Source organism: Eubalaena glacialis, chromosome 2, assembly GCF_028564815.1.
Source record: "Eubalaena glacialis isolate mEubGla1 chromosome 2, mEubGla1.1.hap2.+ XY, whole genome shotgun sequence".
Classification (NCBI taxonomy): domain Eukaryota; kingdom Metazoa; phylum Chordata; class Mammalia; order Artiodactyla; family Balaenidae; genus Eubalaena; species Eubalaena glacialis.
The window spans coordinates 20,749,235-20,762,237 of record NC_083717.1 but is presented as its reverse complement, the minus strand read 5'-3'; the positions used below and the strand labels follow the sequence as shown (position 1 = coordinate 20,762,237).

At 43.3% G+C, this 13,003-nt stretch overlaps 1 protein-coding gene and 1 long non-coding RNA gene across 7 annotated transcripts in view; one reads left to right on the top strand and one right to left on the bottom strand.

Annotated features, from left to right (window-relative positions):
• Window positions 1–7,767, bottom strand: part of LOC133082717 (uncharacterized) — a 35,558-nt gene extending 27,791 nt beyond the window's left edge. For all 5 annotated transcript variants that reach the window (XR_009698979.1, XR_009698982.1, XR_009698980.1 and 2 more), the window contains exons 1-2: window positions 7,170–7,767; window positions 4,550–4,603 (exon numbers count right to left, since the gene is read on the bottom strand). This is a non-coding gene — a long non-coding RNA (uncharacterized LOC133082717). The remainder of the gene's footprint in view (window positions 1–4,549; window positions 4,604–7,169) is intronic.
• A 1,204-nt stretch (window positions 7,768–8,971) lies between these two features.
• PROSER2 (proline and serine rich 2) overlaps window positions 8,972–13,003 on the top strand; it is a 40,158-nt gene continuing 36,126 nt past the window's right edge. The window contains exon 1 of one of the 2 annotated variants that reach the window (XM_061181635.1): window positions 8,972–9,092. The gene's annotated coding sequence lies outside the window, so the exon portion shown is untranslated. Of the gene's footprint in view, window positions 9,093–9,583; window positions 9,804–13,003 lie in introns of those variants that run through there. The other variant, XM_061181638.1, reaches the window with a different exon arrangement.

The window sequence follows — 13,003 nt, the reverse complement described above, 5'->3', positions numbered from 1 at the left end:
TGTTCGTGAAGAATCTATAATCCAGGCAACTCCCTGGCCTCCAACTTCCTGAGGTCACTCTTTCACTTAATATCAAAATGAAATGCAGTCATTAACAGCTGAATCTAGAATACTCTCATCTATTTCTCTAACATATCCAAGAGCACATGGGTTTGCCTTCTCATCCACACTGTCACCGATTTCCCTGCTTTCCTGTGACTCCAAACCATTACTCCCAGCCCCACTTTAACCGTCCTTGCTTTCCTGAAATCATGGGATATGACCCTTTCCGTTCCCCCAAAGCACTGCCGGCGTTACATGGTTTGGGAGCAGCAGAGAGAATTACCACACGGTGTGCAAACACTTAAAATCCAATGTCAGACATCGCTGCGCTCTCCAAGTCCCATCACTTTCGACATAGAGAATGTTTTATATCCACATCTCTCCACAGGCCCTGGTTTTCTTCCATGTTTCTAGCTAGCCCTCCCCACCCCCATTCCTCTAGACTCTTCCATTTCCTTCTTCAGGATCCCGAACCCCTTCTTGAGATACCAGTGGATTACTCCTGTTTCTGTATCAGGCAGAATGATTTAACTTTTTTGTGTGTGTGTCTATACTTCTCCCAACTCAAGCATCCTAAGCAGAGAGCCTCACCTTTCACAACCCAATAGAGATGATGGATGGATGAATGAATTTAAATTTAATGAGATGCCCAGCAGACAATTCCAAACAAGGTTCCTGACCACAGTGAGAGGAGGCACTCAGTTTGTTAAATGAAATAAATAATGCCCAGAGGTGAAGATTGTTCAGGTCATGGTCATAGAAGTCATATTTGAGACCAGGGTGATGAATGTCTTTGCCCAAGGAAAGCAGAGTGAACTCTGCTAAAGACTCAACTTTGGGAATTAAATACTTCTATTTCATGGACAGTCCAAGCTCCTAGATGCCTGTAAGCTGGGACGAGAACTCAGAGAAGACAGCTTCAGAACAGTCGTGGGAATAGAACCCGGACAGCCAGGGTTTAGGAGGTGAATGGAGGTGGAATGAAGAAGGCAGTAAATGTATTTAGGCTGCTGCACTCTTACGTGAATCATTTTCAAAGCTAGTAAGCATTTTAAGAAAAAGAACTCTATTCCTGTAACTGGTTTACAGAGGATTCTCACCTTGTTGGGGACGTAAGCACGGAATGGTTTCATTGCTGTCAGCAGCTGCTCTCTGCTGAATCCCCATTTCCCACCAGCGATCAGATTGGCCAGATTTAATAATCTGCCTAAGATTTTGGGTTATTAGACCAGTCTCATTTTTGTATTTAAGATTCAATTCTAATTATTAAACGATGACGACAAAGAAAATAGCAAGTGTTGATGAAGATGTGGAGAAATTGGAACCCGCATACAGGCGTTGCAGGTGGGGTGCAGCCACTGTGGAAAACAGTATGGTGGGTCCTCAAAAAGGTAAACATGGAATCACCATACGATTCAGCAATTCTACTTCTGGGTATGCACCCAAAATCACTGAAAGCAGGGACTTGAACAGATTTTTGTGCACCCACATTCACTGCAGCATTATTCACAATAGCCAAAACATGGGAACAACATAAGGGTCCATCCACGGAAGAATGGATTTAAAAAGCATGGTCTATACATAAAAAGGATTATTATTGAACTATAAAAATGAAGGAAATTCTAATACATATTATGACATGGATGAACCTGAAAACATACTAAGTGAAAGACGTCGTCACAAAAGGACAGATACTGTGTGATTCCATTTATATGAGGTCCATAGAGTCGTCGAAATCGTAGAGACAGAAAGTAGAACGGTGGTGCCAGGAGTGTGGGCTGGGGAATGGGAGTGAGGATTTAATGGGGACAGAGGTTCAGTTTGGGATAATGGAAAAGTACTGCAGATGGATAATGCCGATGGTTGTACAACATTGTGAGTGCACTTAATAGCACTGAACCGTACACTTAAAAAGGTAAATTTTATGCTATGTATATTTTACCACAATTTAAAAAACTTTTTTTTAAAGGTTCAGTCCTAGGCATTCCATCTCAAACTCAGTCGCCTGGCCCATCGGCCCCCCAGCAGCTTCCTGGTTCTGCCCTTGGGGTAATGTATGTTCCCGCACATAGAGCCCCAAGAACTGGAGGGTCCCCTTCCACACGCTTGGATGGACTTGGAGAGTGGGGTGGGTGGAGCTGCCCCATCTTTCCTCCGGGCTCACTGAGCTTGCAGCCCTTCAAGCCTGAGGGAAGGGACCGCTCTGAAATCTCCAGCCTGGCAGGTCACAAGCCTTTCAAGTCTGTCCCCAGACCTCAGTGGGAAGGACACACTGCGCCATGCTCCTTGGCTCCCAGAATGCTGTGACTTTCGTACCCCGCTCAGCTCCTCTTGGCCTGGGGGTAACTACGAGGTCACCCTAGCAAGAGTCTAATTCCCCGTTTTGCTGAACCCCAATCTTTATGAGTGATTGTCTTAGGACTCTCGCCCTGACTTGGCTGTGGGGGTTAAAGGAACCCCTTCCCCTCTGTGGCAGGCAGAATTCTAAGCTGGCCCCCAAGATTCCAGCCTCCTAAGCGTGAGTGGAGCCTGCAGATATGATGGGATGTCACCTCTGTGATTATGTCACATTATGTGGCAAAAGGGATTCTGTGGATGTAAAGTCCCTAATCAGGGACTTCCCCGATGGTCCAGCGGTTAAGACTCTGCGCTCCCAATGCAGGGGGCCCAGGGTTCGATCACTGGTCAGGGAACTAGATCCCACGTGCCACAAGGAAGATCCCGCATGCCGCAACTAAGACACGGCGCAGCCAAAATAAATAAATAAATATTTTTAAACAATAAAATAAAGTCCCTAATCAGTTGACTTGGAGATGGTTAGAAAGGAGATTGTCCTGGGTGGATAGAAAGGGAACACAGCCCCGCTCCAGTCTCCTGTTGCAGCCTCCCACCATGAATACTAACTGCATCTCCACAAAGCTTAGGACCTGCAAGCCTCTTCTTAGTTTGGAAATGGGGCTGGGGGTGTAGCTGGCAGTAGGGCCAGCTCAGAAGTGTTGACCGTCAGGAAGTCCTGAGAAGCTGGTTAGTTCCTGGTGACTTCCTGAATGGGGAATGTAAGAGGTAGGTATTTTGGTCCTCAGGGCAATTTTAGGACAAGAGGGAAAAAAATCCCACATTTTATTACTCCCAGTGAACGGTAGCATTCGGTGTGATTTCCCTTTTCTTTTCCTATTGTGATCTCTGTAGGAAGAGGGTTTTTTTTTTTAATCCTATTTAACAATCTAGGAATTGAAATAAAACATTTTAAGCTTATCAAAGAATTGCCAGTTTGATTTTCCCCATCCTTTCCTCCACCAGTATTGCAACTTGGAAATACAATTGAGACCCACTGTCTGAGCACCTGGTGGCATGCAGGTGGCACTGACGGGAACAGAGTTATTGAATCTGTAAGCTGGGGACAGACCTGGACTCCACGGTCCCACTAAGTGATTAACGACCCTGCTCAGTGATTCCTCCGTCGCTCTGACTGTAACACTAGGTACATTTTGCTCCCTCAAAATCAGGGAATTAACATCCTTAAGTTCAGGGTCACCTCAAAGAAGAAGTTATGTCTTGGGTCACAACGGAATTGTATAAAAAAAAAAGTCAGCCCCTAAACGTAGAAATCTGGTGTAATGAAATCTTTTAACTGAAATGGGTTTAGAAGAATTCAACTTAGCAGAAAGTAACACAAACACAAACACAAATGTTAAGTATTCCAACGCACTGTACTCATCTCTCCTTCCAAATGTCTGTGACACAAACAGGACTGGTTCTCACTGGGTCCTGGCTCTTACCTAAGACCCACCTGAGGCCAGTTTCAGCTCATATTCAAATCTCCTGAGAATAAGGTTCGCTCCAAAAGCACTCGTGAGGAGTGGAGGCCTTAGTGAAGTTTGTGGGAAGACGGACGGTGTTAAAATACACTTGCACAGGAAACTTCCCAAGGCTCTCCTGTCCCCCGGCTCCCCAGACACCGCAGGTTCCTGGAGCCATTTCCAAGACCCTGTCGGCTTTGCATACTCCATCTGTAAACCGAAAGCTAGCCAGAGATCAGCGAAAGCGAAGCAAGGTATCCTCAGCCAAATTTCAACCACCCCTGAGTCCTCCGGCTTATCTCTGGGGGGATACGGTTCACCTTACCGTTGTTTTATTTACAGAATCACTTCTATTTCATCTGGGGATTAATAGATGGTTGGTGACTAACCAGTTTATCATTTGAGTCTTGTCTGCATCCCACCAAGCCCTCCTGGACCATAAATTCCCTGTAGACAGGGAACTTATCCATACTGTTCACTGTTGCATCTCCTGGATTTTACCCCTAGTGACACCCGGCACAGAAGAAGCCACAAGTAATTTCTGGATGAAAAATGAATGGGCTCCATACGTTCTCTCTTCCTGTTTGGACCTCAGTCACTTGGCAGGTCCTAAAGCGTGAATGAACAGCACTTCTTCATCAGGGATCTTTTTAGAACCTAGCTTGTCTTTCAGACTCTTATCATTGAGCTCAGATAAAATTATTTACCATTTTCTTCCACATTTGTTTCTTCCACATGTATTTCTCCTTCAGAATATCGACCTGGAATACAGACAAGGTAGCATGTTATCTACTTGCTTTCAGGAAGTATGGAACCACTGTATTATCATCTTTTAAAGTTTTTCTTGAAGTTTGTCACCAAAAAACCTCCAGGTTGTAACTTCCTCATTTGTAGAATAATTATTTCTTTTTTAAAATCAAGAAATTTCACTAGCAAGTCATCCTTGAAGTACATCAATCTCCTTCTCTTCCCTCCTTCTATTATCTACCAAATATTTATTGAATGTTTGATATAAGCCAGACTCTATGCTATGCACATTGGCATTTATTGTCTCAAAAAATTTGTATTAGTCTGTATTGATTTATAACAGTAAATATAGAACCACAACAGAAAATTTGGGACATATACAATACTATAAATAAGAATCACATAATCACAGCCAGAAAGAGTAACTGTCATCCTTTTGATATATTTCCTTCTAATTTTTGAATATATACATGCATTTTTCCAGAGCTGAAACAATAGTTTACACACAATTTTGTAATGTTCTTTTTTCCCCTTTAACAATATATTTAGGTATTTTCTTATGTTCATGAAAAATACCTCATTTTTAATAGCTGCATAATAGTTCACTTAAACTTCCCTCTAATTTTGGGTTTTTTGGTTGTTTCTAATTTTCTGACATTACGAAAAAGGAGACAGTGCACAAATCTTTGTGCTCATTTCTGATTATTTCTGTAGAATCCCTAGATATGGAATTATAGGCCAAAGTATATAAACATTTTTAAGGGTCTTGAAATATTTCACAAAATCACTTTCCGGTAAAGTTATATCAACTTATGCTCCCACTATAATATATAAAATTGCCCATTTCATTGCACTCCTGCCAGTACTGAATGTTAGAATTTTAAAATCTTTTTCTAATTTAATAGATGCAAATATTGCTTACTATTTTAATTTTTTCAATTACTGGGTAATCCAAACACTTTAAAATATAATTACATATACACACTAATTGTTTTTATTTTTTCTTTGAGGAAATTTTCTCATTGAGTTATTAGAGTTTTCTTATCAATGTGTGTGTACTCTTGTATTGAGGATAAATTGAACTGTCAGGGCTTCCCTGGTGGCGCAGTGGTTAAGAATCCGCCTGCCAATGCAGGGAACATGGGTTCAAGCCCTGGTGCGCGAAGATCCCACATGCCGCGGAGCAACTAAGCCCGTGCACCACAACTACGGAGCCTGCGCTCTAGAGCCCGCGAGCCACAACTACTGAAGCCCACGTGCCTAGAGCCCGTGGTCCGCAACGAGAAGCCACCGCAATGAGAAGCCCGCGCACCAACTAAGAGTAGCTCCCGCTCGCCGCAACTAGAGAAAGTCCGCACACAGCAAACGAAGACCCAACGCAGCCAAAAATAAATTCATTAATTAAAAAAAAATTTTTTTTAAATGAACTGTCAGATTTGTTCTGTTTTCTATTTTCACAATATTTTTGGTTGTCACAATTTTTAAATTCTTATGTAATCTAGTCTACTGGTCATTTCCTTTATGATTTTTCTATTTCTTTTCTTCCTCCATCTTGAGGTTACATAAATATTTGCCTAAATTTTCTCCTAGTTTTAAAGTTCTTTAATGTAGCTGAAATTTCTTTTAGCACATAATGAAATGTATGAGCTCAACATGATTTTTTTTTCAAATTACTAGCTTTCTCAAGTCCATTTATTGAGAATCTGTCCCTTTTTCATTTATTTTAGATGACTCCATCACATATTAAAATCTACAGTATATCAACACTGTCTTTTTCTGGTTTATCTATTCTATTTTATTATCTATATCATTCAATATCTACTAATATTCTATTTTGATACTTTAAATTATTATTTTATACTGTTTAACAAACAGGAAAATTTCCCATCTGTTTCTTCATTTTCATAATCTTCTTAACCCTTCTCATCTGCTACTTGTTCAAGTAAACTCTAAAATAATTTTGTTTTAGCCTCCCAAGGTAGGTGTTAATAGCTTCATTGTACAGTTGAGGAACTGAGTCTCAAAAAGAATAAATAGCTCAAGGTTACACATATTCTAAGTGGAAGAGGCATAAAGCAAAATCATGTCTTTTGACATCTCCTCTTTGAGCTCTAAAATGCTGTAATTTTTAGTAAACTCAGGAAGCTTACTCGCTAACCATTCTTTCTCCTTTCCTGTCTACCTCCCTCTAGTGGTATTTATAAATATTGCCGTTTCTCAAGCCAATTTTACACAGTAATTATTTTTATACAATAATAATTATACGTTTAGCTTAAATATTTAAAGTTTACTTTAAAAATTTTAACTTACACAAAGTTAATAAGAATAATTGTCTAATATTTTGAGCCATGTATCACCGGCATTTTCTTAGCAAAGACCAGCATCAGAAGAATTTAGTAACAAGTCGAGTGAATAGAAAGTAAAATTTTGTCAATTTCATGGATTTTTAAAGTAGTAACAACAGCAGGTCCAAAGACCCTCCAGATGTTTCTTCGTTCTTTTCTCCATTGACGTTATCTAAGTACTTTTGGGAATAACAATCTTTAAATTCCCCCTCTAAGCCGTTTCTTATTTTCTTACCTCACTTTATGTGCTTTCTCACCTTCTAGTGCCTTTGGGTAGGTTCAGTTGGCACAGAGTAGGGCAGGGGTGCAGGAGGTACTGGAAGGCAGCCTGAGCTCAGGTACACGCTGCGCCCTGGCCAGGTCTGCACCGGCCCCGCGGAAGGGCCACCTGTTCGCAATTCCCACAAAGATCCGGTACGAGCTAGCAGGGCTGGCCTCCTCCCCCTACCGCCTTGGTTGAAACCTCAGTCTCATTTTCCTCCCTGTTCATTTCCTGTCCGCCACACATTCCCCCCTCCCCTTTTTTCTTTTTGTGCCTTTTTCTTTTCCCTTTCTTCCTTCCTAATCCCATCATCCTTCAATTTCTTCCTCCCTATCTTCTCTTCACCTAGAAGAAAAGATACCGTGTAAAATTTAATTTGTACACACAAGATAATGTGTACATTAAAAATTTTAAAGCTAAAAAACTAAGCTACACATATGTTTATACATCATAAAAACTTAACCAAGCGAAAAGAACACTACTAAAAAGGAAAAGTAATTCTGGGAAGCACTTATAATGTCTTTTTTTCTTTATCTGAATTTGTGAAAAACAGGGGCTGCCTATATTACCTCTCACCTGTGGCTATTTAATACTATTTAACTTTTACTAAGCCAATTCATGATACATGCATTAGTGTTTAACTATATGGAACAAAATTTAAGAGAAAAAAGAACATGAACAGAAAGTTTAGGTCCATTATTCAATGAGGATTAAGGACTGACAGAATTGATTCTCTCCTGGATTTGGTTCAGAAAGAGGGGGATAATAATACTTGCCTAATTAACTAGTAAGTGCGGTAGATTAAAGTGCTTTGTAAACATTAATTAAAGATGCAGGGAGTTAGATGAGGCCAATGTGTTATTAGTGAAAAAGTTTTCTTCCCTTTAATCAGGTATCTGATTTAATCAGGTATCTCCTGGGGAGAGCAAAGAAATGATATAAGGACTAAGGAACTGGGGCTTAGCCCCGAGTGCCACCAGTGACTCAGTCATCCTGTGCCACCAACCACTTCCTTAGTTTTCTGTAAAATGGGGATAAGCACAAACAGCACTTTGCAATACGGGTTTTATAATGTCTGCCATCTGAGTATATATCAAACACTATAATTAACAAAACCCTATAACTCTTGTTTTCTCCTTTCCTACAGAGTTGTCCCACCCCATGGAAACACCGGTAACATTAACTTCCACCAACTTACAGAAGCCTTCCACAACCAGCTATTAACCTCAGTGGATATTTCCACGGTGACAAAGAAGAAATGGCACCAAGGAATGGGGTCAAAACCTCTTGGACGAGTTTCTTCTCCTTTCTGAACCTCAGTTTTCCTCCTCTGTAAAATGGGGATAAGAAATTGGGGGTTGTTCTAAGGATTGAATGAAATAATGTGTGTGTGTTAAATGCCTTGTCCAAGGGTAATAAGAATTCGATACGTGGTAGTCATGATTGTCATTAAATGTAAAATAACCTCTCAAAACTGACTAAGGAGGGGAAAAAAATGTCCCGTCTTATTCAGAGCTTCAAATGCAAATCCGTATTTTTCCTCCGAGTGTTTAACTCAGAGATGGGGCTGGAGTTTCCTCTGATCGTCCCCAATTCAAACCTCGCACCGACACCGAGAGGTGGCTGCTGGGCGGCGCCGGCGCGGGGGCCTGTCCCTTTAAATGCCCCGGGCGCGCGCCGTGTGAGTTTGGGGAGGGAGCAGCCGAGACCCCGTCGGGCGCGCGCACGGGCGCGCGCGGCGGGGCGGCGCAGAGCGCGGGGGCGCGCGTAAGCGAGCGCGCGGCGGGGCGGCCCGGGAAGGTCTGCGAGGCGCGCGCGGGCGGACAGGCGAACGGGCGGCGCTAGGGCTCGGGTCCCGCTTGCGGTCCGGGTGGGCGCCTGCTGGGCTCCTGCGAGGTGAGTGCGGACTTCTCGATCCCGGACAGGGTCGGAGGGCGGGAGGGCGTCCTGGCAGCCGAGCCCCTCGTCCAGCACGTCGGTGAGCCGGGCGACGTTTGTAGCCGGTCGGGTGAGATCGGGGCTCTGGTGGGGTCCAGGGCGGGAAGGGCGATCCCCTTTCCTAGCGAGCCGGCTGCCTGCGCTTCCCGCGCGTCCCTGTGGGTGCCCTCCCGGCGGGGATCTCTTCTGCGCGCTCTCCCGCTCCTCCGCATCGCGTCCCTTGGAAGTTAGGAAGGGCTCTGGCGCCGTCCGAGGGGCCGTTGTCGACCCGGTGGCCTCCCACCCGGGAAACTCGGGGCCTCATTCGGGATCACAGGGGTCCGCGTGCGTCCGGCTCGGGGGCGGTGGGGAGGACGCGAGGCTTTCCGACTCCGAGGCTGTCCTGGCGGCGGGCGAAGGTGGTCCGTGGCACGGTTCTTGCTTTACGCGCAGAGAGGTCCGGGTTGTCCCAACACCCCTGCCCTGTCCCCACCGCCCTCCCCGGAGCCCCACTTGCCGCCGCAGCCGTCGAACTCCCAGGGCGCTGTGTCCCTTCTCCCGCGGAGAGGAGGGCGGGAGCCTCATATTGGCAGGAGGTGGCCGAAGCCACCTGTTAAACTTGGGTCCTGCGCAAAGTGACCAGTAGATTTTCGTCCCCACCCCCGCTCCCCAACCCCTGACCCCCAACAGGTAACTGAATCACGCGGGAACGTGTAGGATTAGCCGGTGAGCAGGGGCGGGAGGGATTAAAAAAAGAGAAGGCCATGTGGCCGATGTGATGCAAATAAAACAAACTCCAGAATTTCTCCAAAGCTTTGAAAGTTTCCCAGTATTGTTTTACGGAGTCTAAATTTAAGCACCTAGCCTTTTATTTTTTTATTTTTTATTTTTTTCTTAAACCGCAGGAACTAACATCAGAAAACATTTAACTCTTTGCCAGGACCTACTTGGTGCAAAGCGAAAACTTAGAGTAAAGGAAAATGATTTTTGTGTCTTTTCCCCCTAAACACAGTAGAACATTCAGGTCTGTTGCTGGAGACTGTAGACAGAAGGTTCCTCTGGCTCCAATTTTCATGCAGAACAATTTTTTAAAAATCTATATTTCTGAAAGATATAGAAACACCAAATCAGATATAAGTGTAAACGTGAGGAAAATGCTCGAAGAGCCTAAGTTTATTAAAGATGCTTTTCTACTTTTTTTTTTAAGCACTACATTCTTACTACTCTAGCATGCACTGAAAAGTCTGCCCTCAAAGCTCAGCGTCTGAATGGTACAGGTTGTTTTTCTAGGTGGAGGAGGTATTTTGGTTCATGAGGCCAATGTGGAAATACAAACAAATGCCCTGTTTACTTGGGATTGGGCGGGAAGGGTGGACGTTGTCTAAAATCTCTCTTGCCAAACTTGACAGCGTATGTATGGAATCTTGTGTATTTTCTTGCTCAGACCAGTAATAGCCATTTTTAAGGGACTGGGTATATGCCTTGGTAACAGCACTTCAGAGCTTTTTTCACATTTGGGGGGGGGGGAATTTTGGATGCTGATAATTTAAAAGTAACACATTTTCTCCATTACTAGAAATCAGAAAGCCAAAATCAGATAATTTAGAGAAGGCTGGAAAGAGGAAAGATGCTTTTAAGAAAACGTGCGGGTGTTTGACACCACGATGGCTCCCTTTGTGGCAGAGGGCGGGATTTGCTTGTTTTTGGGCAGGCCCTGCGTGTTCATTAATTCATTCAGCAGTATTTTCAGGGCTGTTTGAACACCTACAATGTGCTGAGTGCTGAACTAGTCATGGGACATACAGACACATCTAGATAACAGCCACACGGCCCAAGCAGATTAAAACCAGATCGAGTAAGCCTTCATCAGGAGCTGAAGATACACCTGGCTCTGGTTCCAAAGTTCTCAGACACCTTAGGAGCCTGTGGTTGGCACCCTGTGTTGTTTGTCAAGATCATCTCAAGTAACTACAGGAGACAGAGCTGAGCCTTGAAGCCTGGGGGGAGAGAGGGGAAAGGCTTGGACGGAGAAGAACTGAGAACAGGGCATCCTCTGGAACAAGAGTTCAAGTGCGTCTTATCCGCTTGGTTGTGGATGGCCGCCAGTAGTGCCGTGGCATCCTAGAAGCATCCCAGAACCTGGGCTGCTGCCATCACTGGTGGAAGGCGGCTTTTCGTTTCAGTTTCCACTGCCCTCTCTGGTGGCAGTGTTGTTGGCTTCCCTGCTGCCTGTGTGTTCTCAGGAGGATGGGCTGGGCAGCTCTACCCCCGGGACGCTGCAGCCTTCCCCTCTTGAATCTGAGTGGGTCCAGCTTCTGTTCACATTGACACAGTGGCGTCAGTAGCCACTGTGCAGTCACTGTAGCCACCTCTGTAGAGAACCACCCTGAAGCTGCACTTCTCAGTAACTCCGTTGTCCCCCTCCCAGACCCGCAGCATTAATCTTGAATCCTGTTTTGAGAAAGTAGGTGCTGGGTTTAAAATCCGTGCAGTCGGGATCGGTAGCAGAGGAATGTGTAGGGCAGAACATTCCGCCTTATTGGTTAGGGATGTGATTGCTCCTTATGAACTCGTATCTTCAGACTGGATATTTCCAAAGACCCTACCACTGGAAACACTTGGTTCTCTCTCTCTCTTTTTTTTTTTTTTGTAGTAAAATACATATAACATTGAATTTATCATTTTAGAGTGTACAAATCAGTGGCATTAAGTATATTCACATTATATGTGTTTGAGAAGAATGTGTTTTCTTTCATTTTGTTCTGTAGAGGTCTACAGATATCCGTTAAATGAACCTTATTAATTGCATCATTCCTCACTAACTTTGTGTCTGCTTAACATGTCAGTAATTGAGAGAGGTATATGAAAGATCCCACTAGAATGGGATCTTTGTCGATATCTCCTTGTATTTGAGTTAAAAAATATTCTGAAACTATTTGTATAAACAGCTTTCTATTTTAATATCTAACAGTATGCATTTGTAAATTTATATTGTTAGACATGCAGTGTCTGAATTTTTATCATAACATAGTTACTTTTATCACTAGTGAGGATTTTTGCCCTAAAGTCTATTTTGTCTGATGTAGTATAGCCAGAAGTGATCTTTTAATTGTTGCTGTTCTTAATATTTGCTTGATGTGTCTTTTCCCATTTTTAAAAATTTTCTTTCAAATATCTTTACTAAGGTATAATTGACATTCAATAAACTGCACATATTTGAAGTGTAAAAAAGTACATTCACAATGTTTTGCAACCATCACCACTATCCAGTTCCAGAGCTTTTTCTTCACCCCAAAAGGAAACTCCATACCCATTAAACAGTCACTCCCTATTTCCCCCCTGCTCCAGCCTTGGCAACCACTAATCTGCTTTCTGTCTCTATGGATTTGCCTTTCTGGATATTTCTTGTTAATAGAATCATACAGCATATGTCTGGCTTCTTTCACTTATGATGCTCTCAGGATTTATCCATGTTGTAGCATGAATCAGTACTTCATTCCTTTTCATGGCTGAGTAATATTCCATTGTAGGAATGTATCACAGTTTGCTTATTCATTCATCAGCTCATGGACATTGGGTCATTTCCACCTTTTGGTTATTGTGAGTAGGGAAGTTATGAGGAACCACCAAATTGTTTTCCACGGTAGCTGCACCATTTAACATTCCCATTAGCAATGTTGGAGGTTTCCAGTTTCTCCACATCCTCACCAACACTTATTATTTTCCATGTTTTTGTTTTTATTGCCACCCCAGTGGGCATGAAGTGGTGTCGATTTGCATTTCCCTAATGACTAATAATGATGAGCATCTTTTCATGGGCTTGTTGGCCACTTCCAGATTTTCTCTGGAGACAGGTCTATTCAAGGACTTGATTCTCTTTTGTATTAGCT